The sequence below is a fragment of the Bison bison genome, unplaced genomic scaffold (assembly GCF_000754665.1).
Source record: "Bison bison bison isolate TAMUID 2011002044 unplaced genomic scaffold, Bison_UMD1.0 scf7180017864029, whole genome shotgun sequence".
NCBI classification, from domain to species: Eukaryota; Metazoa; Chordata; class Mammalia; order Artiodactyla; family Bovidae; genus Bison; species Bison bison.
The window spans coordinates 4,179,036-4,204,220 of record NW_011494601.1 but is presented as its reverse complement, the minus strand read 5'-3'; the positions used below and the strand labels follow the sequence as shown (position 1 = coordinate 4,204,220).

General features: G+C 46.6%; 1 long non-coding RNA gene across 1 annotated transcript; it reads right to left on the bottom strand.

Annotated features, from left to right (window-relative positions):
* Nucleotides 1-753: 753 nt before the first annotated feature.
* On the bottom strand, nucleotides 754-21,570 carry LOC104984460. The gene is made up of 4 exons (XR_824751.1): nucleotides 21,509-21,570; nucleotides 10,134-10,241; nucleotides 3,655-3,930; nucleotides 754-930 (listed from the first exon to the last, which is right to left on the bottom strand). It is a non-coding gene; the product is annotated as an uncharacterized LOC104984460 (long non-coding RNA).
* Between the last annotated feature and the right edge of the window lie 3,615 nt (nucleotides 21,571-25,185).

The following is a 25,185-nucleotide window of genomic DNA, read 5'->3' as shown; positions in this document are numbered from 1 at the left end:
GGGATTCTCCAGGCAAGAACACTGGAGTGGGGTGCCATTTCCCTCTCCAATGCATGAAAGTGAAAAGTGAAAATGAAGTCGCTCAGTCATGTCCAACTCTTAGCGACCCCAGGGACCGCAGCCTACCAGGCTCCTCCATCCATGGGATTTTCCAGGCAAGAGTACTGGAGTAGGGTGCCATTGCCTTCTCTGAGACACTGTCTAACAAGCCCTAAATCTATTCAAGACTTCATGATTTGCAGAACTTTCACATTCACCATCTCCTTCAACTCTCACAACTATTTAGAAGAGAGAGGGTCATTATCCCACCTTAAAAATGAGGACAAAAACAGGCGTGGCAACACAGGTTTTAGATACACAGACCTGAACTGAAAGTCCACCTCTAGCTGCTATTGCTCTGTGTGAGCTGGGACTCGGCCTTTCCATGTATAAAGCGGAACTATAACTACCCACCTTGTAAGATTTTGGTTAGACCTAGATATAGCATTCAAGTGCCTCGCAAAGTATTTGGGATGGAGGATGAGCTCCTAAATGTAACAATTTTGATGATGATGAACATGGTGGTGGTGGTATCGGTGATGACAATGATTATGCTAACCAAGATGTTGGTAGTGATCTTGTTTATATTTTCCAACTTTTCTACGGATAATCATGACTACTATCATTTAAGGGAAAAAAAAAATGATTCGAGTTCTTTCAAATCCTCCTGATGAGGGCTTGATTCTTCTACTCCAGAAGCCAGCAGTCACAGGCAGGTGCTGCCTGAATGCCCAGCCAAGGCCTCATTCCCCTCACTTGGTCTCACTCACCATGTATTCAAATCCAGGTAATTTTGCCCAGCAGCTACTGGTGCTCGTGTAATTGTCCCCAGATTGTTCCACTGGCCTTTCTAGGAGGGAGCTCTTTATGATTAGTCCTTTCATTAGGATGCTGAAAGACAAGTGATTATTTGGGGGAATTACTTGTCAGCAAGAAGACAAAGCTCTGATACGACATAATAGAATCGCGTGTTAATTACAACCTGCAAGATGCTATCACATCGTTTCTTAATCCACAGCTTATTAGGCATTCCAACCTCAGCTCCCTGTCATTACTGTGGGCTCGTTACAGCACGTGAAGCAAACGGCATCTCAAACGAGGAAACTTCAGGACTGTGAGAATGCGTCCACGTGCAGGTGGTCAGCAAGCATCTTCTTAATGAACCTAATGTTGCCTTGGATCCCAAGTACCACATGTATACCCACGAGGGCAAGCATGCCCACGCTTACACAGCGGCAGACACTCTCAGAACATCTTGTGAAAAATATCCAAATGCTTCCTGATTACATTTCTTCTGTTTTGCCTTCTCTGTGTTTTTTTTTTTTTCTCCTTAAGCAACTTGGAATGATTTCTTGAGATAGAAAACAAAAACTATCAATCAAGTATTCAAAATTCTCAACCAAGTGCCAAGCCTGCCGCAGACACAGGGGCACGAAAAAGATAACAGAGAAGGAGAACATGTGTCCTCATGGAGTTTGTAATCTAATTAGAAGGGCTCAGGGTCAACAGAACAAGGAGCAAAAGAGTGGCAGGAGCAGGAAAGCAGGCAGGTTTAATCATATTCCAAATATTCCTGGCCTTCTGAGAACTGAAAGAGCAGGGAGCATCTGGTGAGACCTAGGGGAGTAGAAACTGGGTTTAGTCTAGAGGAATGGGTCAAATAGGAAGCAGAAGCAGGGAGGATCCTATTCTGTAAGCAGAGGGAAAGGGAAGGGATGAAAGGGGTGGGGACAAGATGAGTGTATAAATCTTGATGAGAAATGTCATAGGGCTCCATAGTGCTAATCCGATGTCCTTGTTCTCTGGAGTAGATGAAAGAGTCGGGGGTAAAACAGACAGGGGTTAGGAAGCTAATGATGCCCTTGGACTCAGGAAAGGTTAAGGGGACCTGGCTCCTCCACTCTTTTATAGTTCAGAGCCCCATCGTCGAATTTGTCAGGACCCTTCTATGTCAATTTTATCCTTGACTAGGAGGTTTTCCTGCTTGCCGAGGGTGTCTGTATTTGGGGATTGCTTGTTACCCACAGCTTAAGAGGGACCAAATTCCTAAGGGCAGTGGCCTCAGGTTTTGTCCCTCATTGTCCATGTCAAGCCAAGTCATTTTAGGATGTAGCCACAGGGGGCCAATGCTGGGTCAGGTCTCGGTGATGGGCTCAAGACTTACAGGGATTAAGGCGAGGCGGCAGACACCAGATTTGGTTTCACTGTGATCTTCACCAGGATATTGGATTGCGTTCAAGGAGGCACTAATGGAGATGAGGGCAGGAGGTGCCCAGCCCTTTGGAAAATAATAACCCCTGAAGATTTTCCATCCTGATAGTGAAATCCAGTCACCTAACGGTGGGCCACCACTCGGGATCGCTGCCCCACTTTGCTTGGTTAGAGGGAAGTCGACGACACCAGCAGGCCTCGTACCAGGGCCAGGGAAGGAAAAGGTCACCAGCAGCGCTGTCGCCAAGTCAGCATCCGGGGGGGAAGGAAGTCATCCACTGAGCCCCCAATTTCCTGAGCCCACGGACCCCCCAGTGGGGCAGGCAGAGGTGGCCCCCCAGACAGGAAGGGGTGCCGGGAGACCATCCTGCCAGCTTGTCCACCACCTGAACACCCACATTAGTGATTCCTTCTCCACAGACAACCTGGGGGCGGGGGGCGGCTTTTGGGCTCCAAGGACCACTTCAGTGGTGTGACTATCCACAGAGGCACAGGAGGAGAGCTGTGGTTGACCGCGAGGCCTCATGGGATCAGAAGCCAATCTGGGCTCAGGAAGGGGATGAAAAAGTAGCTAAACTTTATTACCATTTCGCCAAGGTCAGCATTCAGGGAACGTGGCCTTCGGGGCTGCTGACTCAGATGTCACCCTCTAACACAGAGAGAGCCTGGGCTTAATCCCCCCCAGCTCTCCCTACCAGACCAAAGTATTTACCCAGCTCGCTCAGAGCTCGCTACAGCCTCCCTTCGGCCTTCCCCCGGGGCCCCGCATACTCCTCCAGCTTGCCTTCCGGACAGCCTCACTGGTTCCATCCCCTGGTGGGACCCAGTGCTGCCACTCTGGATCCCTCTGTCTGCTTTCGAGCACACAGCGAGGGGCAATGAAGGAGTGAAGGCATCACAGCCCGGGGCTGGGACTCCAGCTCTGACACTGGTGAGCGGGGGGCAGCTTGTGACCCTCACTGTCTGAGACTCTGTTTGTGGACATCCTTAGAGTTGACTGTCAAGCTGTGGTGAAGACTAAGTGAATGTGATGTAGGTGGGTGACCAGCCTCTGGCGGGCCACACAGTAGATGCTAAATTATTTCTCGCTCCAGAATGTGGGCCCCTGAGGGTAAGGACTGAGTGCTTTTCCTCTTTCATTTGCGCCATCCCTACGTGACTAGGACAGGGCTGCGTGTTCCGGGAGCGCCAGTGGCCAGCACTCAGAGGTTTGTGTTACCCTCCAGAGAACCACCAACCCAGGGGGCCAAAGCAGCATCACTGTCTGGGCTCCAAGACGCGGCAGCCGAGGCCTGTTTATCTGGGTAATGCATTAAGAACTGTCCAGGATGCCACCCTTCTCACCCACCACCCCCACCACCTCCAGCCCTACCCCATGTTCCCAGACCCCCTACACCAACCTACCCTTTGCTGGCAGGGGCAAAATCAGTGGCAGCTTCTGGGGAGCACAACTCCACTCACCCATTCCCTTCTTCCCCCTGGGCCAACAGCTTCTTTATAAGGCACATTTCATCATCAAGATGGAAAATCTCCAGCGCTGCTTTCCAAAGGGTGGCCAACCAAGCGGCAGTGCAGCTCAGTGGAAAGAGCCAGAGGCCATGGCAGGACCCCACTCTGCCACGTATTAGCTGAGGAACCTCGAGCCAGAGGCCTAACTTCTCTGAACCTCTGTTTCCATATCTATAAAAAGAGAAGGAAAAGAAGGCAGGGTTTTCAGTGAAAGGATAGAGTGAGATAATGTATACAAAAGGGCTTTTTGACCAGAAAGGGCTGTTGAAAAATGGGAGGCAGAGTTGTTAAGGACATTTTTTTTTTTAACTGAAGGATAATTACTTTCCAATATAGTGATGGTTTTTGTCAAACATGAATATGAATCGGCCATAGGTGTACAAGTGTCCCCTCCATCCTGAGTGCCCCTCCCATCTCCCTCCACACTCTCTCCCTCCAGGTTGTCCCAGAGCAGAGAGACAGCCTAAGGTTGTCTGCCGTGGGGTCCTTTCGTCCACTACATACTGATTGTGTGTCTCCTATGTGACAGGCAGGGCAAGAGGCTGGAGGGTAACAGGAGGACCTGTTTCTGCCCTGGAAGAGCTTCTGTTCTCATGGAGGAGACAGACAGTCACTATACTCTATGCCATGGGATCAGCGCTGTGAAGGGTGGAGCCGCGGGAGGGGAGGGAGCTGAGGAGGCTGGGGTTACTGATATACAGAGCGTGCTCAGAGCGGGCCTTTCCTGCAGGACTGCCTGTCCTCCGGAGGCCTCCCATAGCAAACTCCCTGCCTTCCTCTGGGACAGTCCGACAGCAGCCAATAGAGGGCGAAAGACTTCCTCCTACTGGCTGGCAGATTCTTGCCACCAACATCATGGTTGAACGTCATTATGGAAGTACAAGCCAGTGCAATTAGGTAAGGAGAAAAACAGGAGGCAAGTCCATTAGAAAAGAGGAAGCAGGTGCGATACGATTTCCAGATGATATGACTATACGTGCAATTCAACTGAAAAACATTAAAAGCAAAGCAGAGAACTGAACTGAGCGGTTTCTTCAAACAAGAAGAAACAACAGCCACTTAGAGAGTCTACTGGAAGAAAGGTTCTTATTTATAACAAGAAAAATAATAAAACGCCTTAGAACAAATTTCACAAGAACTGTCCAGGAGTTGTATGAAAAAAACTTTTAACAATCGACTGAGGAATTTTAATAATATTTGAATAAATGAAAAATTATAAATTCTTGAATACAGAATTTCAGTGCTGTAAAAATTTCAGTTTTCCTCATTCAAAGCAATTCCAGTTAAAGCAGCAATATGATTTCTTTTGACAAGACAAACTTACTTTAAAGTTTATCTGCAAAAACAAAGATATGAGACTTGTCAGGAAAATGATGGGGGGAAATGAAAACAGATTTCCTCACCAGGTATTTATAAGTATTCATTGTAAATCTACAATAACTAAAAACTTTGGGACAGTGCATTAAAAGACAAACTCAACAGAAGCAAGTCCACATATAAACCCAAATGCATATTGGAATTTGGTATAAATAAAATGCAATTCAAATCAGTATTAAAATTAGATTAATCAATCAAATGGTATGGGAATCAGCCTAATTACTGGGAGGATGGGGGAATGAAGCTGGAAACTTCACACCTTACATTGAAATAAACTACATATGGGCAAAATTTTAAAGAAAAATGTAAACCCTGGAAGTTCTAGAAAGATACACATTTGACTTAAAAAATAATCTTGGGGTAGGGTGATTTTCTTTTCCTGGCATAACACAAAACCCAACAGTTATTGGAGGTGAAAAAAAAAAAAGACTATGTAAGAAAAATTCTCAATCTATATGGTGAAAAAATAAATAGCAAAGAAAAGGTAAAAAAAAAAAAAAGCACATATATTTAATTCAAAAATTAGAAAAGGCTACTTGCTAAGTATTTTGTGTACCAGTTAGCAGAAGCTAACTACTAGATAGACCCTAAAATGTATAATGGCTCCAGCTTAGTGGTTTCAATGAACAGCACAGTGCAGGGCAGCTCTCCTTGGCTTCATCCAGAGGCGAGGCTGGCAGGGGTCGTGTCAGTTTCGACCACTGGCATCGCTGAGGAGGGTTGCTGGGAAATGCTAATGGGCTGGGGTCCGCCCACTAGTGTGTATCATCCCTGCTCGCAGCCCACGGGCTGTAGCTCAGTCACAAGGCACCACCTACCCTAAAAGGGGCTGGAACGTGGAGCCCTAGCTGGCAACCTCCTCCCAGGAGAATGCCACACATCAGAAGACAGAGTACACTTTCCTTCGACAAATACTCAACCATCGCAGCCTCACTGTGAATTTATGTCACACATAGAAAACCAAAGGGCAGATATTGTGAACTTAAATACAGCTTCACAAATCCGTTTAAAAGACAAGCAAAGGATATGAACTTACTCTTCACAGAAAAACAAGTGCCAATACTCATGAAACACATAAAAAGTGGTAAACCCCACTCAAAATTAAAGAAATTAGAATAAAAACAAGATACTAAATTTTATCAGATTGGTAAAAATGAAAATGTTTGGTAATAGGAGGTGTGCAATACACACTCTTACATATAGTGGGTGGCAGTATAAATCAGTGTGACAATCTTGGAGAACAATTTTCAGTATCAATAAAAAAAATTTAAATACATCTATCTTTTGTTCGACCCAATTCCAAACTAAGAAATGTGTCCTGGAGATAGACTGATTGTGAAGGCTCATGGAAGCATTTGGTATACCAGCCAAAAACAAAACAGGCAAAAACCGGGAATAATTTCTTTGGCCACAGATAAGAAACATGTGGGTTAAGATACATGGTACAATGGACACTATTCAATATATAAAATGAATGGTGTGGAACCATTTGTGATCACGTAAAAAGATGTTCAAAAAACCCAGAAGAAGCTCACCTAATCAGTCTTTTCCTAACAGACTTTCCAAATCATTTGATACTCTTAATGCTTCTGTAGAACCCACTATATGATGCCCACAACCCACTCTCCAGCATTCCAAGACTCTTCTTAGAGAAGGATGATTAGAAGGAATCAACGTGTGTTTGTTCTCAAACACATGTGTGCCAGTCATACTTGTTATTGCTAATTCGTAACTAAATACTATAAAACAATTAAGGTGACTTCCCTGGTGATCCAGCGGTCAGGACTCCAATCATGCATTGCAGGGAACACAGGTTTAATCCCTTATCGGGGAACTAAGATCCCACGTGCCTCATAGTGTGGTCAAAAACAAAACAAAGCAAAAAAACTGAGTATAAAAGTGAGTCATTTCTATGAATGCTAAGGTGAATGCCTTGAAAATGCTTGATAAAAGTGTGCTTCTAAAAAAACCCAAATGATGCCAAAATAGGTGTGAGTGAGACAACTATAAAAAATGGTGGGGGAGGGTAATAACTACTTTGGAGGATCCTGTCATCACATCTTCCAAAATATCTTTAGATTCTCATTCCGCATTAAAAAACTGAAGCTGCAAATTGTAGATCACGTGTTACGAATGTGGTTTTCACTGAAGGCAGCAAAGGATGGCACTAAGCTGATTGTGCACCCCAGAGAAGGGCGTTCACCCCCCTGTAAGTCCATCTGCTGCTGTTTGATGAAATGAAAGATTCAATGATACATTTTGTAGCTGTGATAATGTTATTGTTATGTTTGGTTGTTTTACAGAACCCTTATCTTTTAGAAATGCAGTACTAGTTAGCATGGGCTGCTGTAACCAAATACCACACGCTGGGTGGCTTAGGCAACAGGAATTTCTCTCTCACGGTTTGAGAGACTAGAAGTCTGACATCAAGGTCCCGGCAAGGTCAGTGCCTGGTGAAAGCGCTATCCTTGGGTGACAAGTGGCCCCCTTCTCAGCAGATACTCACATGGCCTTTCCTTGATGCCTGTCACTGGAGAGAGAGGCACGCTCTCTGATGTCACCTCTTACAAGGGTGCTAATCCCATCATGAGCATCCCACCCTCGTGACCTCAGCTGACCCTAGCTACTTCCCAAAGGGCCCATCTCCAACAACCATCACCCTGGGGGCTAGGGCTTCAACATTTGAATTTTGGAGAGACACAGTTCAGCCTGTAGCAGATGCAAACAGAAATATTACAGATGAAGTAAAATTATTTACATCTGAGATTTGCTTCAAAGTAATAGTAGGTTGGGAGAACAGATATAAAAGAAACAAACTTGGCTACAATTCATAAGAGTTTGATGGTGGGCACATGAGGGTCATTATACTATTCTATTTTGTATATGTTTAAGATTTTCTGCAATACAAAATAAAAAAACAAAGTAATATATGCTCCTACTGACTAAATTAGTAAAACATTTAAAGTATATATATATATATATAATTTTTATAATTACCCTCTTAAACTGCTCTTTAACCAGTATCCGTTACATCATTAAAGGAAAAACAAGCGGGCATAGATCCAGTTATTACGCTGCACATAATATGTTAGTAATATGCATCTGGAGCATATGTAAGTTTTACCCCAATTCTCAGGCACAAGCAACATTATTTTCTTTGGTACTTTTCTGAAGCCAGACTTAACCTGTTCAGAGTCCCCATGCTGCAAGGGTGATAAGAATGTTAATCTCTGGCATTCTGGGACTTCTTGTCTCATCTGGTAGACATTCAGTGAAGGAAATCATTGTTATCTTCCTCCCCATATCGTCCAGACGGCAATAAGAGACTGCAACACCCCACTCCCTTCTCCTAGTGCCAGAGGAGAAGCAGCCTTCCTCAAGTCGAGCCCCAAATAGCAGCCTCCACTGCCCATTTCTCCTGGCCCCAGTCTTCACGCAGGGCACCTGCAGGGCGTCCTGAGCCCCAAGAGGTTTACAGGGCAGGTCAGGACTTCCCGTTCAACCACTGCACAGGTGTGTCTGAGAACTTATTCTCCCCACTCAGGAGGCTGAGAAAGGCAGCTGAGGAAAAGATGCAGCAACAAAACTTGCCTGAGTCATTAAGGGTCTGTAAGGCCCTGCAAGGGACTTATCTTGGGGAAGCCCTTCTGCCCTTACATGTCTCTCCCAAATACTTTTTTTTTTTAAACCACTGATAGTTTAGAAAAGTTCTTTTCAGCTTCACAATTTACTATTGGTAATGTCATGCACATCTTCAGAATTGTTACATTTGGGGAAATCTCTATCAAGGCTCTGTCCTACATCAGCTGAAAAATGGCAGGACATTTCAATTTTCTTAGATGTACAAGTTGGTGGTTTTACATGGGTTCCAAATTACCTTTTGAAATACATTTTTTTCAGCCTTCAGCCTGTGGTTTCTAAGAGATATCAGTTAAAACGCTGCTTCCTTGGGGGAAGAGGATGCAAGGCTACCCTCTTTCTTGGAAGTAGACATTGGTTTGTAGGTGGGAGAAAAAAAGAGAACCAGCCACTGCCAAATGCCTACTGTGTGCCAAGCTGTGGACCTGAGACCCTTTCCATCGCACATATTCCGTCTTCTCTACAAGGCTGGGAGGTAGGGATTATCATCAACTTGCTTCTAGGTGTTAAAAGGGAACTAGTCAGATGCACGTGCTGGGACTAGGATCTGAAGCCAAGACCATGTAGGTGTCCGGCTCTTGCCATGGGAACACAGGCCCTGGGACCACGGACAGCCAGCAGTTCACACGGTGGGAACTTTTCCAGTCCCTCTGCTGGGCTGAGCACTAGTCTAGGGGACCTGGGCCCACCTATATTTTCTCCCCATTTCTATTTAGAAAGATTTCATCATCTGCATTGTTTCGGGCAGCAACCAGAACCATCTGACCATGGGCAATAATATATTTTAGGAATAATGAATAAAAATTAAAATGTGCAAGGCAGCCGCTCACAGTGCCTGGTCCTTAGTAAGTCTTTAATTAGTTACAGCTATTAACATAATTGTCAAGAATTCCTTTTTCTCATTCCTTCTTTCCTTCCTCCCATGAAAGCATTTCAAACTGCAAAGGTTAACTGGCTCCTTCTGCCTCCCAACTATCCAAGTTGGGCTGCTAATGAGCAGATGTTCTTGGAGATCAGAGGGAGCTGGGGAGAGGTGAGACAGGGGCTGCATACAGTGGGTCCCTCTGGGAGACACACCCCGCAGGCCCTGGCCATCTGGGGCTGTGGAAGGAACACCTCTTCTCAACTGCACAGCCAGAGGGCTGGCCTGCATCTCTGCTTCTCCCACTGGTTGGCTATAAACTTTGACTTAGCTGGGCCTGTTTCCTGCCTGTAAAATAAAAGGGTTGGACTGGGTAGCATTTACTCTCACATTCAGCCCATTCATTCAAGAGGTGTTCCCCAAATGCCTACTAGGTGCCGGCCTTGAGTAGGCAGTGGGGCACAGCCAGGATCAAGACTCATCAGGCACCACCCACCTGCTGCTTTGCAGAAAGCTCTCACAGCCTGGGGTCTTGGAATCTGAGGGTCCTTGACGTGTTTCTCCATCCTCTGACTCCTGTTCAGAGGCACTTCCAGGGTCTGGTCTCAAATGACAGAAAGAAAAGTACTGAAAACAGCTGTTTATGGGCCACTCGCCCTCCACAGGGAGAAACCTGGAAGACGTGCCCCGCCCACCCCAGTCAGGGAGAAAACGGCCCCAGACCTACAAGTGGCCTGCTCCCTGCCCAGCGAGACTTGGGGTTAAATCCCAGGTTTGCATTAGGGAAATGCAAGTCAAGCCCACACAAGGAGATACAACTTCCCACTCACTAGGATGACTAAAACAAAAGAACAGACAATGACAAGTGTTGGTGAGGATATTGTGAAGCTAGATTTCTCAGACAGTGCTCACGGGAATGCAAAAGGGTACAGCTGCTGTGGAAAACAGTCTGTCCCTTCCTCCAAAAGTTAAATACGGAATTACCATGTGACTTGGCAATTCCACTCCTAGGCACATACCAATGCAACTGAGAACACACGTCCATGCAGAAACTTGTATACAAATGTTCAGAGCAGCATTATTCACAATAGCCAAAAATGAGGAAACAATCCAAATATTGATCAACTGATGAATAGCTGGATAAAACTTGGCATACTCCTACATGCGTGCTAAGTCGCTTCAGTTGTGTCTGACTCTGCGACCCTATGGACTATAGCTCGCCAGGCTCCTCGGTCCATGGGATTCTCCAGGAAAGAATACTGGAGTGGGTTGCCATGCCCTTCTCAAGGGGATCTTCCCGACCCAGGGATTGAACCTAGGTCTCCCACATTGCAGGAGGTTCCTTACCATCTGAGCCACCAGGGAAGCCCTATACCACTATTGCTACTGCTGCTAAGTCGCTTCAGTCATGTCCGACTCTGTGCGACCCCAGAGACAGCAGCCCAACAGGCTCCCCCATCCCTGGGATTCTCCAGGCAAGAACACTGGAGTGGGTTGCCATTTCCTTCTCCAATGCATGAAAGTGAAAAGTGAAAGTGAAGTCACTCAGTCATGTCCGACTCCTAGCAACCCCATGGACTGCAGCCCACCAGGCACCTCTGTCCATGGGATTTGCCAGGCAATGAAATATTATTTCTCAGCCATAAAAAAGAATGAAGTTCTGATGCATGCTACAATATGGATGGCCCTTGAAAACACTATACTAAGTTAAAGAAACCAGACACAGAAGACCACATAGTGTATGATTCCATTTCTGTGAAACGCCCAAAATAGGCAAAACCATAGAGTCAGAAAGGAGATTAGTCGTTTCAGGAGGAAATCTATCCCTGAAATGTATCTGGTTGAAACATGGTCATCGTACTAAAACCTGACCACACCAGGGATTGCCTGTTTAAAGGATTTCCTTATAGAAACTCTTCCTATGTGAAGTGCATAATCACCTAGTAATTTACCTTTCCTTCCTCCAGCCAAGCTTTCACATCATGACCTTGCTTCAAGCTGCTGTTGCCATATTCTGGCACAGGCTCTGTTCTTAACAGGGCATCCCCCTGCTGACTGCATGTTGAAAAAAAAATTTGAAAACACTTTTCCAAGTTATAAACAAAGACCCGAATGAAACCTGCTTCTCTGTCTCACACTCTGATAAACTGACTCCCCCTACCTGCCCCTTCTATTGCAAGTGCCCCTGGGCCAATCAAACAAGAACAGGCTCCATCTCAGAGGCCTGTGTAAGGAGGCAGACAGCCATCCTTTCAGTTCAGTCCAGTCGCTCAGTTGTGTCCGACTTTTTGCAGCACGCCTGGCTTCCCTGTCCATCACCAACTCCCGAAACTTGATCAAACTCATCACCATCATCGAGTTGGTAATGCCATCCAACCATCTCGTCCTTTGTCATCCCCTTCTCCTCCTGCCTTCAATCTTTCCCAGCATCAGGGTCTTTTCCTGTGAGTTAGTTCTTTGCATCCGGTGGCCAAAATATTGGAGTTTCAGCTTCAGTCCTTCCAATGAATATTCAGGAAATCCTGATTTCCTTTAGGATTGACTGGTTTGATCTCCTTGCAATCCAAGGGACTCTCAAGAGTCTTCTTCAACACCACAGTTCAAAAGCATCAATTCTTCGGTGCTCAGTTTTTCTTATAGTCCAACTCTCACATCCATACATGACTACTGGAAAAACCATAACTTTTACTAGATGAACATTTGTTGGTAAAGTAATGTCTCTGCTTTTTAATATGCTGTCTAGGTTGGTCATAGCTTTTCTTCCAAGAAGAAAATGTCTTTTAATGGAATCCTATTTTTCAAAACAACATTTAGCTTACATGAAGCCAGACCCAGACTCAGAAGTGTGGACGTGGGGGCTGAGGGTGGGTGGGGGAGGCTCTGGGGAGTTTGGAGATGGAAGCCTAGGAGCAGAGCAGGCTTTCTCTGCAGGGCCAGCAGGTACCTACAGTGGAGTCCATCTCCCTGCTCGGACAATGGCTGTTGAAAGCCCACCCTGAGAATCACACAGGAGTTGAACAATCCTGTTTAAGAGTGAAATCCTGTAAAAGTGAAGGTGGGAGGAATGTCAGAGCTGCAAGGGACCCTCGCAAGGGTTCGCCAGCCAAGCACCTTATTTTACAGACAGTGGAACAGGGGTCACAGGCGTCTTTCCCTGGCCATGTGAGGCTGCAGCAGAAGGAGACAACCAAGGGCAACAACTGGTCCAAGTCGGGGGAGTGATGTCCATACAAGCAGGTGTTGGATGGAAGCACTTAGGAGCAGCCTGTTCACTTTTTAATTCATTCTGGATTTTTTTTTTTTTTTGGCTACTCTGGGTCTTCACTGCTTTGCATGGGCTTTCTCGAGTTGTGGCGGGTGGGGGCTACTCTTCATTGCTGGGCTCGGGCCTCTCACTGTGGTGGTTTCTCTTGTTGCAGAGCACAGGCTCCAGGTGTAAGGGCTTCAGTGGTTGTGGTGCACAGGTTTAGTTGCTCCACAGCACGTGGAATCTTCCCAGACCAGGGATCGAACCCATGTTCCCTGCATCGGCAGGAGGTTTCTTATCCACTGCACCACCAGGGAAGTCCATCTTTTCTAATGATCTTAAGGGAAGTCTTTTGGGGAGTGGATCTCTCTTTATCATCTAACTTGCTATCTCCATTTTGACCCAGACAACAAGGCAGACGATAGTACCCAGCCAGGATTTGATAACACTGTTTTAGATTGTGGTGGTGGCTGTGATGATGATTTTAACCACTACCGTCTATTTATGCCATGCGATTCTGGTTGTTGTTCATGGGACTGATTGCAAGTTTTCTTTAAACAAGTATTTGTGTCCAAAAGAAAGAATTAAAGAGAAAAAAAAAAAAATATATATATATATAATTAAATGGGTACCCGATATTTCAAAAGTCTGCAGGACGGTACATGGAGGGGAAACATGAATCTAGTGCAAGCCTACAAGAGTTGTGTGAACTGGTGCTGGTCACACAACTGTTCCTCCTCTGAAACACACACACACACGTGGTCCCTGCCAAGCGTCTATCCAGTCTCAGCCTGGATATTACCAGTGATGGAGCCTTTACTAGCTCTCTAGTGAGTTTCTACAGTCTAAGGTTGGAGAGCTCCAGCTACTCAAAATGAGAAAGTGCTTATTTCATGTTTCTCAGCAATAACAACCCTTCCCACCCCAACACACCAGCCCTGTTCCCCCCTTTTGTTGAATGGGTAGGATTTGGCCATCTGCCTGTGCTGTCTAGCTCCAAGCTCTGGGGGTCACTGGTGCCCAGAACAGGGCAAGTCTGAGTTTCATGACAGGTGCTTGGTGACTCTGAGGTCCCAGCTGGAGGGAAAGAGTTTTTTCTCTCTGAGTTTGCATTTGGGTTACGGGAGGGGAGAGGCCAAGCAGGCCAGGTGGCCTCCCGCCGCGGCTGGCCTTGCAGGCGCAACCTGGCTGTGTGCTGGGAGTTCTGGGGCCACAGAGGGGCTGTGTCAGCCCTGAAGAACACAGAACAGAAGGGCTTCCTAAATTTGGGGGAAGCCTCTGACACAGAGTAACCCTGAAGCTCCTGGGTCAGCCCCCAAGGTTCTCACTCACACACACACACACACGCACACACACACTCATTCATGAAATCCTGCAACAGGAAGCAAAAAAGGTCTCTCTTTCCACTACTCTTGTCATTTTGTAGCCTGGCCACCGGGCCTTTTCAGGGCTCCTCCAGCTGCCAGGAGAGTCCTTTGACCTCTCCCCGTCCTGGGCCTGCTTCCTTTCTGTCAGCTTCAGGGATCTGCCAACTCAGGGGACTCTTCAGGGCAGCTCCCAGCTACACCCTCCCTGACTTCCTTCCTCGCCGGCCCCAGTGTCCTTGCTGCTCTCTCTTCCTCGCCTGTGATCCAGGTCATAAGACTCTTTTCTCTCATCTTGACCGAGCTCCTAATCAGTCCACACCCAAGTAGGCCTGACCAACAGACAGCAGGAGGTGATGGTTTCCAGGCTTTGCAGCAAGGTCCTGCCTGCTGGGCAGTGAAGCCATCCCCCACCCTGTCTGATTGCTCAGGAAGCCTCCAGCACCGCACTGCACCCTCTTCCCAGCTCCCCTGCTGTGGGGCCTCTTCCTTCAACCAGGAAAGGTCGATTAAGGTCATGTCATTCTGCACCTCTCAGGAGCCCCTGGAATCACAGTTTCTATCCTTCCAGCTGGCTTTTGGCACATGCACGCCTTCTCTGGCCACCCCCAGGGGACAGCAGACACTGGGAGAGTCTGGCCTCAGGGCAAGCTACGTACCCGTGGGAATTTTCTAAGACTTGAGGATAATATTCATGCAAAGAGGTGGATTTTGTATTTCCTTCTTGTTTTTCAACCTATCTGAAACAAAAAGGTAAAACATGGCTCCTCACCAGAATTTTAAGCCAAAAGTAATCTAGAGCTCCCACTTTCCAGCTCAGACTTGATTCAAATCTCCTGTACCCCTCACTATAGGGTCAGAGCCACCAGCAACCAACTAGGTGTTGTGACCTGGGACCAATGTCCACTGGCCTCTGACAGTCCTTAGAAGGTGACAGCCCTGCCTTCCCTGCCTGCTCCCATCCACCTGGCAATCCTGCAAATGGTGGTAGAAAGCCTGCACTGGGGGATGCCAATCAGACCCTCCTAGAAAGGGACACAGCAGGAATTATGTCCAGCCCAGTCCCAGGGGCAGGCAGAAGGGTGCAAGCTCCCTGAAGGTGGGCCACCTTCAAACTCCCAAACACCCGCTCTACTCCGTGTTGCTTGTCAGATGTAGGAGAAGCTGAGAGGTGGAAGAAGAGAAGGTAGAAATTGTTAGACCCAAGCCTCTCTTGTTCTCCTGAGGAGACTGAAAGATGGGTCCCCATCTTTCAGGGGACCCTTGGCAATGCCCGTCAAAGTCTCCCATAAACAGGCAAGACTAATTTATGGCTAAAATAAGTGATCTATACAGCAATTACAGGGACTTTCCTGGCTTAGACTTGGAGCTCCAAATGCATGGGGCCCAGGTTTGATCTCTGGTCAGGGAACCGGATCCCACATTCCACAACAAAAATCAAAGATCCCACATGTCTCAACTAAGACCTAGAGCAGCCAAATAAATAAATATTAAAAAAAAAAAAACAAACAGCAATTACCTCTGGGGTTGGCAGAGGAATGACTGGGACAAGGCATGAGAGAGCATTTTGGAGTAATAAGATTCATTATATGCAAGTTTTACTGCAAAAGAAAAAAAACCCAACAACAACCTGTAAACAGATATTAAACTCTGAAGCAGCCCAGTCCAACACAACACTCTTGGTGAAGGAAGTGTTCTGTGTCTGTGCTGTCGTCAGTCTCTGTGGCATCAGGCAATGTCAGGACTCAGGTGTTGGGATCTAGTACCTGATTTACACACAGGCTCTCCCGCATCCTCCCAGCCCTGAGACCAGCAGGGTAGGGTGACCTTCTCATCAGAGACCAAGGTGGTTGTGGACACAGAGTGGGTGGGCGCCTTGCCCAAGGTCACACAGAGATGCAAGATTGCCAAAGGCAGGAAACTCCAACTCTCCCTTTTCTGAGGTGGAGTCCTATGTCCCTCACATGCCAGAGAGAGAGAAAAGCCTTAGAGCTTGGAGAGTAAGGAGAGTCCCAGAGGCTGGAAAAGCCTCGGGAATCTCAAGATGTCAGAGGTTCTGAAGGCCCAGCATAGAGAAGACAAACTTCTTTCTGAAGGAGACAAGCTTCAGTCTAACAATGGCAATGGTTTTAGTCTATTCTGATATTTTGAATGTGCAAAGGCAGTTTCACACACGGAGTCTTTCATCCCATCCTCACAACTTGGAACAGGGCCTTCCTCCTTCCTTCTTTCCTTCCATCCAAGTGGTGGCAACAAAAAGAGGTAGGAGTATAACATTCAGACTCTGGAGTCAGAGTGTCAAGGGTGACTTCTGATTTTCCAAGCATCCGACTCTGTGTCACAGCTTTGTAACTGACAAGGCGAGAACTGGAGTCTGGCAGGGGCCAGTTCAGAAGCCCAGGAGACAGAGTCCTAAAGAGCTGAACTGGAGCTGATCAAACGCCATAGGAGAGGGGAGTTGGAGTCATCAGACCCCTCCTGAGAGGGGGGTGGAGTCGTCAGACCCCACAGGAGAGGGGGGTGGAGCCATCAGCAGGGCCCTCCTCTCTCAGAGCAAGCACCTGAGCTGTGTTTTGCACTCACCTCTGAGGTCTCTGCCCTTAGAGAGGGATTACCTTTAGCTCGTGGATCTCCCACCTGAGATGGGATGTCACACTCCTGGCTTCACCCTACTGAGGTGATGAATCACTAGGATCATCACCACCATATTTGATGATCCATCTCCTCCTGCCCAGTAAGCAGCGTGCCAGGCTTTTCTTCCTGGAGGCTGTAGTCAAGAGGGGAGCTTGACAGGATCAAAGTGATGTAGGGCCAAGGGACTTAAATGTAGACCTCCCTATCTTCCCACCAGCCTGTCAGGGTGGAAGATGGAAAATCAGTTGTTAGTAAACCGTGTGTGTGTGTGTGAGAGAGAGAGAGAGAGAAAGTCTTTACATCACACATCATTTAATTTGATCCTTACGAAACCCTAAAGGAACAAGTATTTTTTATTCCTATTTCTTGAGATGAAAATTGATTCAGAAGGGGCTCAAGGATCTACCCAGTCTGGCTGTATTAAATCTTGGTGTGTGCTATTAGTACCCCATCAATTATGATATGCTTGGAGAGTTCCCTGAAAGTACCACTTTTAATCAAAAAAGGGCCTTGTTGAAGTCTCAGCAAGGTGTCTGTCTAAAGGGTCCTCCCAGCTTCATTCTCTTGGTCCAGGACCCAGGCCTTGCCACTGTGCCGGTCCTCCGAAACACCCTCCCCTAGTTGATGGATGACACACTCAGCTCGAGGGGATAGGTATTAGGGAGACCCCACTGTGCCAAGCACTGGGCCCAGGTCATGAAGGGAGAGGGTGCAGGCTGGGGATATAAAGACACACAGAGGCAGAGGCTGACTCCAGAAGATAAGAGGCATGTAGGAGCTTAGATGCCAGCACTCCAGACTGAGCTATCAATCATGTCCACAAGTGGGGAGAATGATTTGTTGGTGTTTGGGCTGCAAAGGTACCGCCTTGTAAGTCTAAGTGAGATTCTGTGTCTTAATTATGGTAATAGGTCTCATTACAGAGCACCTCCTGTTTGCCAGGGGAGAAGGAAATAGCAACCCACTCCAGTGTTCTTGCCTGGAGAATCCCAGGGACAGGGGAGCCTGTCCATAAGGTCGCAGAGAGTCAGACACAGCTGAAGCGACTTGGCATGCATGCATGCATTGGAGAAGGAAGTGGCAACCCACTCCAGTATTCTTGCCTGGAGAATCCCAAGGACAGGAGAGCCTGGTGGGCTGCCATCTATGAGGCTGCACAGAGTCGGACACGACTGAAGCGACTTAGCAGCAGCAGCAGCAGCCTGTTTGCCAGACCCTGTGCTAAGTACTTTATATAGCATAGCCTTGGCAAAGCCTCAGCTGAATTGACAGAACCTTGCAAAACAGATGCCTCTATCATCACCATCTTACCCAGGAGGAGGTCAATGCCTGCCAGGAATCCCCCTAGTTTGGCTTGGAAGTGGTGGAGCCAGGATTTGAACCAAGGCAGTGTGATTCCAGAGCCGCGTGCTAAACTGCCAATGTGGGTCTCACGCTGTTGAAGACCTTTTTCTGAGCCTGTGTGTACCTAAGACATGTATGGAAATTCAAGGAGCATCTCATTTAAAACTTAGATGATTCGCTTTAGCCGTGAAGGTATAGATAAAGTCCATCCTCATTAGTTTACTAATCCTGTGCCCTTGTCCAGATGAACGCTTTGGCCACATTTTTGTCCATAGCAGTGATGTAAATCAAACAAAACAAATCCTTGTCTATTCGAGCATACAGGGTCCCAGTTACCCTCTAAGTGCTGAACTTCATAGTTTCTCTTTGTGGTCAGTTCAGAGGACCCCTAGGCTGGACGTCACATCATGCCTGGGATGTATCACCTAGTGAAGGGGGTACGGGGGCTTCAAACAGAGCTCTGTCCTCTAGCAGCCTGTGTCCTAGGGTAATCACTTCACCTCCATGCAGCCTCCTCTAACCTGTCAAATAAAGCTCTAGAGCCCTGCCCTGCCCTTAGTACAGCAGAGATGACACAGCTGATAATAATGATCTGATAACAGATAACTCTATCACTGATTGACCATTTGCTAAGTGCTAGGCACCGTTCCTCAGAGAAGGCAATGGCACCCCACTCCAGTACTCTTGCCTGGAAAATCCCATGGATGGAGGAGCCTGGTAGGCTGCAGTCCACGGGGTCGCTAGGAGTCGGACACGACTGAGCAACTTCACTTTCACTTTTCACTTTCATACATTGGAGAAGGAAATGGCAATCCACTCCAGTGTTCTTGCCTGGAGAATCCCAGGGATGGGGGAGCCTGGCGGGCTGCCGTATCAGGGGTTGCACAGAGTCAGACACGACTGAAGTGACTTAGCAGCAGCAGCAGCAGGCATCGTTCCTGCCTTAGCTAATTTGGTCCACACAGCAACCCTGGAAGGTAGGTGCTGTAACAAATTGCAGTTTGCAGATGGGAAAGCTGAGACCCGGAGGGATAAAGTATTTGTGCAGTTAGATAACTAGAGCACGGCATGCGCATGTTCATTCTATACAAGGCCTTGCTCTGGAGCCACTGGCAGGTCTGTGGGTGCCCAGCAGAGTGCTGCAGCTCAGCAGGCGCATGGAAGCACGTCCCAGCTCTCAGCACCTGTCTCACCGGGCAGCCTGGGTCCCTGCCTAATCCTGTCCTGTTGGTCTTAGGCTGACTCATTCAGAGGTCTAGAAGAATCCAACTCTGCCAGCCTTAAGAGCCCACTTCTGCCTGATGGCACCCATCTCAAGAAACAACACATACTCGATTCGGTAGCCAGCTTTGTGCAGCTCTCAGCACAGGGTAGGTGTCTGACGAATGTTGATACAAGAACCCGTTACTGTTCTGCTCCGTGCGCTGCCTCTGGTGGTGCTTGGCCCTCCATCAGACGCTGCTTCTCCAGGCACCAGGGCAGAATGGTTTGGGGTTCCCCAGCTGGCTCTGGCTGGAGAAGGAAATGACAACCCCCTCCAGTGTTCTTGCCTAGAGAATCCCAGGGATGGGGGAGCCTGGTGGGCTGCCGTCTATGGGGTCGCACAGAGTCGGACACGACTGAAGCGACTTAGCAGCAGCAGCAGTAGCAGCTGGCTCTGGCAGGTCTGTGCCACCACCTGAAACACATCAGACTGATCAATTGTGAAGCTGCCACTGGTTAGAGTTCATTAAGGATTTGCTTCCTCCAGGACTCAGAGAGTTCCTGGTCCCTAGCCCTCAGCCCATTTTCATCCTCCTTTAACCATCCTCACCGCAAACGCCCCTCTAAGTGCACGTGTGTGTGTGTGTTAAGTCACTTCAGTCATGTCTGACTTTTTGCGACTGTATGGACTGTAGCCTACCAGGCTCCTCTGTCCATGGGATTCTCCAGCAAGATTACTGGAGTGGGCCGCCATGCCCTCCGCCAGGGGATCTTCCCAACCCAGGGATTGAACCCACATCTCTTATGTCTCCTGCATTGGTAGGCAGGTCCTTTACCTCTAGTGCCACCTGGGAAGCCCTTAAATGCATATATGTAGTGCCAGACCCTATTCTAAATACTTGACCTGTATTAACTCATTCATCCTCACAACCCCTCTTGACAATTCCACTACATTTGCTGAGAAAGCTCTGGTTTATGCTGTTATATCATCACCATATTTTACCATATTGTTGAATGGGTAAAACAATTACATGGTAAAAAGTATGAAAGAGATAAAAGGATATACATCAGCCCATGTCCAGATGGGTTACCCTGCAACGACCTTTAAACGGGGACCAGAATGGGCCCCTGCTTTTCCCCTGCACCCCAGCTGGCTCTTCATTGTCTCCTGGCAGTGACCCAGACAGAGCTGGAGACTTACAGCGCTCGGGGCAGGATGGTTTAGCCTGGGCTAAACTAATGTTTCCCAGACTTGGATCTTCCCAGGACTTTTGTCTCAATTTTTGCCACATTTTACTTTAAAAATTATATTTAAATTAGCTTTAATTTAAATAATTTCTAAAGGAAACTTAGTATCACTGTCCCAAAGGAGATGGTAGGGAGTAGCTGCTAAGAACATGGGCTCTGGATTGAATCCAAGCCTGGCCCTTTTCTCCCTGTGACTCTCTGGGTATTTACTAAAATCCTCTGAACCTCAGCTTCTGTATCTGAAAAACAGGGGACCTAGGACTCTCTCATGGGGTTGTTGGTGAGGACCAATTCACAACACTCCTTGGAACTTGGCAAGAGTTCACTACCACTTAGGAGATGACCGCAAAAACAAACAACAGAAAAGCAAACAATTGATTAAATATTAACCAGACACTGTCTGTAGCCCAGTGTTCTCTTTATACAAAGATGAACAAAGGTTACAGCCATTTTGAAAACTTACAAACTCCAAACAAGATTTTTCTTAATGTGGTCAGAAGTACTGCTGCTGCTGCTGCTGCTGCTGAGTAGCTTCAGTCGTGTCTGACTCTGTCGCGACCCCATGGATGGCAGCCCACCACGGCTCCCCCATCCCTGGGATTCTCCGGGCAAGAACGACTGGGGTGGGTTTCCATTTCCTTCTCCAATGCAATGAAAGTGGAAAGTGAAAGTGAAGTCGCTCAGTCATGTCCGACCCTCAGCCACCCCATGGACTGCAGCCTACCAGGCTCCTCCGCCCGTGGGATTTTCCAGGCAAGAGTACTGGAGTGGGTGCCATTGCCTTCTCCGCAGAAGTACTGAGGAGAGTTGAAAGAGGAATAACTATCTCACCTGTGAGACACTCTTATCACTCCTGTGTCCCAGCTAGAACCATCCTGTGCACTTTCCGTCACACGGTCCACTCTCTGAGAAAGGCTGGGTGGAGCAGTAATTTCCCAGGGGTAGGGTGGGGGTGGGGTGGGGGGAGGCATGTGTCTCCCACAGAGAGATCTGCTGATTCACCCAGCTCCTCCCCGACCCCGACCCCTGTTCGCCGTACATGTCTTCCCCAGGTGAAAATTATTGTGTCTGACAAGAGCGTGTTGTTTGTGGGAGAGTGTTGCTCATGTGAACAGTCAAGAGCCAAGGAAAGGGCTTTAGACCAGCGTATGAAGGGGCACCTTAGCCGATTTAGCAGATAGGTACGAAGCTGGAGCTTAGGCGTCCTTTGCACACACTGCAGCATGTGAGTAAGATTTCATATTCACTTTCTACTGAGTTCACCAATGCAGTGAACCATTCAGGCAGATGATGATAAAACCAAGACAAGCCACGATTAGCTTAAATTGGACAAGGTAATAGGTGACATTAAGGAACTGGTGTTAATATAGCTGGGTATGATGATAAGCATTTCCCTTAATAAAATTTACTTATTAATGTTTAATGCCATCTTGGGCTTCCTCGATGGCTCAGTGGTAAAGAATCTGCCTACAATGCAGGAGATAAAAGAGATGCAGGTTTGATTCCTAGGTTGGGAAGATCCCCGGGAGTAGGAAATGGCAACCCACTCCAGTATTCTTGCCTGAAACATCCCATGGACAGAGGAGCCTGGTGGGCTACAGTCCAAAGGATTACAGAAGAGTTGGACATGACTGAGCAACTGAACAAATACCATCTTGGTGTGCTTCTTGGAGAACCCAAACTAATGTGATAGCTCAGATGTTCAAGAAGAAAAAGTTGGGGGAACACACTGTACTTAATATCAAGATTTGTTCTAAAAGCACAGTAATTTGGACAAATAGATCCAAAGACCAGAATAGACAGCACAGAAGCCTTGCAATGCACGCACAAACACACACACACACACACACACAATTTAACAAGTGTGGCTCTATAAGAGAGTGGAAAAGGGACAATATTTTTATAAGTAAAACTGTAATATTGGATATCTCTATGGGAAGGGGGATGAAATAACACTTCACACTTCATACAAAAATCACCTCCAGGTGTATTATAAACCTAAAGGTAAAATAAAACAATGAAACTTCTATAAGATAATATGGGAGACTGTCTTCATGGATCCAGTGTAGGAGAAAATTTCCTAACTGGGATACAGATAGCTGTAACAAACGAGGAAAAGACTGCTATTTGGACCCCATTAAATTAAGAACCGGAGAAGGCAATGGCACCCCACTCCAGTAGTCTTGCTTGGAAAATCCATGGACAGAGGAGCCTGGTAGGCTGCAGTCCATGGGGTCCCTAAGAGTCGGAAACAACTGAGCGACTTCACTTTCACTTTTCACTTCCATGCATTGGAGAAGGAAATGGCAACCCACTCCAGTGTTCTTGCCTGGAGAATCCCAGGGACGGGGGAGCCTGGTGGGCTGCCGTCTATGGGGTCGAACAGAGTCGGACACGACTGAAGCGACTTAGCAGCAGTAGCAGCAAATTAAGAACATTTCCATCAAAAACAACCATTTAAAAGTTGGAAAAGGATCTTTGCAACACATATAAGTGGTATTGGGATCATATCCAAAATACAAAAAGAACTTCTACCAAAGAGCAAGAAGCAAATATTCCAATAGAAAAATGGTAAGAGTCTTGAACAAGCAATTCACAGAAGGAGCTCAGCTCCATTCAGTATCAGAGAAATGCAAATTAAAATCACTGTGAGATATCACTCTGTACCCACCAGAATGTATAAGTACAAAAGTACAAAGAATGACAAGTATCCAGGAGTTACAAAAATACACAAACGTGTACTATTCAAACTGATCACGCCAAGTGTGGGTGAGGGTGTGAAGCAAAAGGAATTCTCATGTTGAGAGTAGGGGTATAATTTTGGTACAGCCACTTTAGAAAACAGGTTGGCACTGCATACTGCAATTGAAGATAGGCCTACCCTAGAATTCAGCAATTCTACTTCTAGGTTGAACAAAACACCTATTCATAGAAACATAATTCTTACAGTTCCAAAACAAAAATTACTCAAATGTTCATTAATAGCAGAATGGATAAATAATAATGTGGTAACTTCAAACAATGGACAACTATACCAAAAGGAAAATGTAGCAGACTGCCATTGCATATAAATGTATGCTGGATTTCTCAAACAAAATTAAGACATATTTTTTAAAAACATACAGTACATTTCTATTTATTAAAAAAATCAGAATTAAGCAATACTGTATTGTTCAGGGTGAATACACATATATGGCAAATTATAAAGAAGCATAAACACCATAGTCAGGATAGTGGAACCCTCCAGGACAAAGGGAAGTTGGTGTGACTCAGAAGAGCCATGAGGTGGGGCTTCCGGAAAGTCAGCAAAGAGCAAATTAAGTGTGTTTGCTTTTTCATTATTTATTGACCCATAAAGTTCTACATCTATTTTTGGGTGTTAGTTCTAAAAGGTCTTGTAGCTCTTCATAGAACCATTCAACTTCAGCTTCTATAGCGTTACTGGTTGGGGCATAGACTTGGATTACTGTGATATTGAATGGTTTGCCTTGGAAACGAACAGAGATCATTCTGTTGTTTTTGAGATTGCATCCAAGTACTGCATTTCAGACTCTTGTTGACCATGATGGCTACTCCATTTCTTCTAAGGGATTTCTGCCTGCAGTAGTAGATATAATGGTCATCTGAGTTAAATTCACCCATTCCAGTCCATTTGAGTTCGCTGATTCCTAGAATGTCGACATTCACTCTTGCCATCTCGTTTGACCACTTCCAATTTGCCTTGATTCATGGACCTGACGTTCCAGGTTCCTATGCAATATTGCTCTTTACAGCATTGGATCTTGCTTCTATCACCAGTCACATCCACAACTGGGTATTGTTTTTGCTTTGGCTCCATCCCTTCATTCTTTCTGGAGTTATTTCTCCACTGATCTCCAGTAGCATATTGGACACCTACTGACCTGAGGAGTTCCCTTTTCAGTATCCTATCATTTTGACTTTTCATACTGTTCATGGGGTTCTCAAGGCAAGAATACTGAAGTGGTTTGCCATTCCCTTCTCCAGTGGACCACATTCTGTTAGACTATGCAAAAGCCTTTGACTGTGTGGATCACAATAAATTGTGGAAAATTCTGAAAGAAATGGGAATACCAGACCACCTGACCTGCCTCTTGAGAAACCTATATGCAGGTCAGGAAGCAACAGTTAGAACTGGACATGGAACAACAGACTGGTTCCAAATAGAAAAAGGAGTACGTCAAGGCTGTATATTGTCACCCTGCTTATTTAACTTATATGCAGAGTACATCATGAGAAACACTGGGCTGGAAGAAGCACAAGCTGGAATCAAGATTGCCAGGAGAAATCTCAATAACCTCAGATATGCAGATGACACCACCCTTATGGCAGAAAGTGAAGAGGAACTAAAAAGCCTCTTGATGAAAGTAAAAGTGGAGAGTGAAAAAGTTGGCTTAAAGCTCAACATTCAGAAGACAAAGATCATGGCATCTGGTCCCATCACTTCATGGGAAATAGATGGGGAAACAGTGTCAGACTTTATTTTTCTG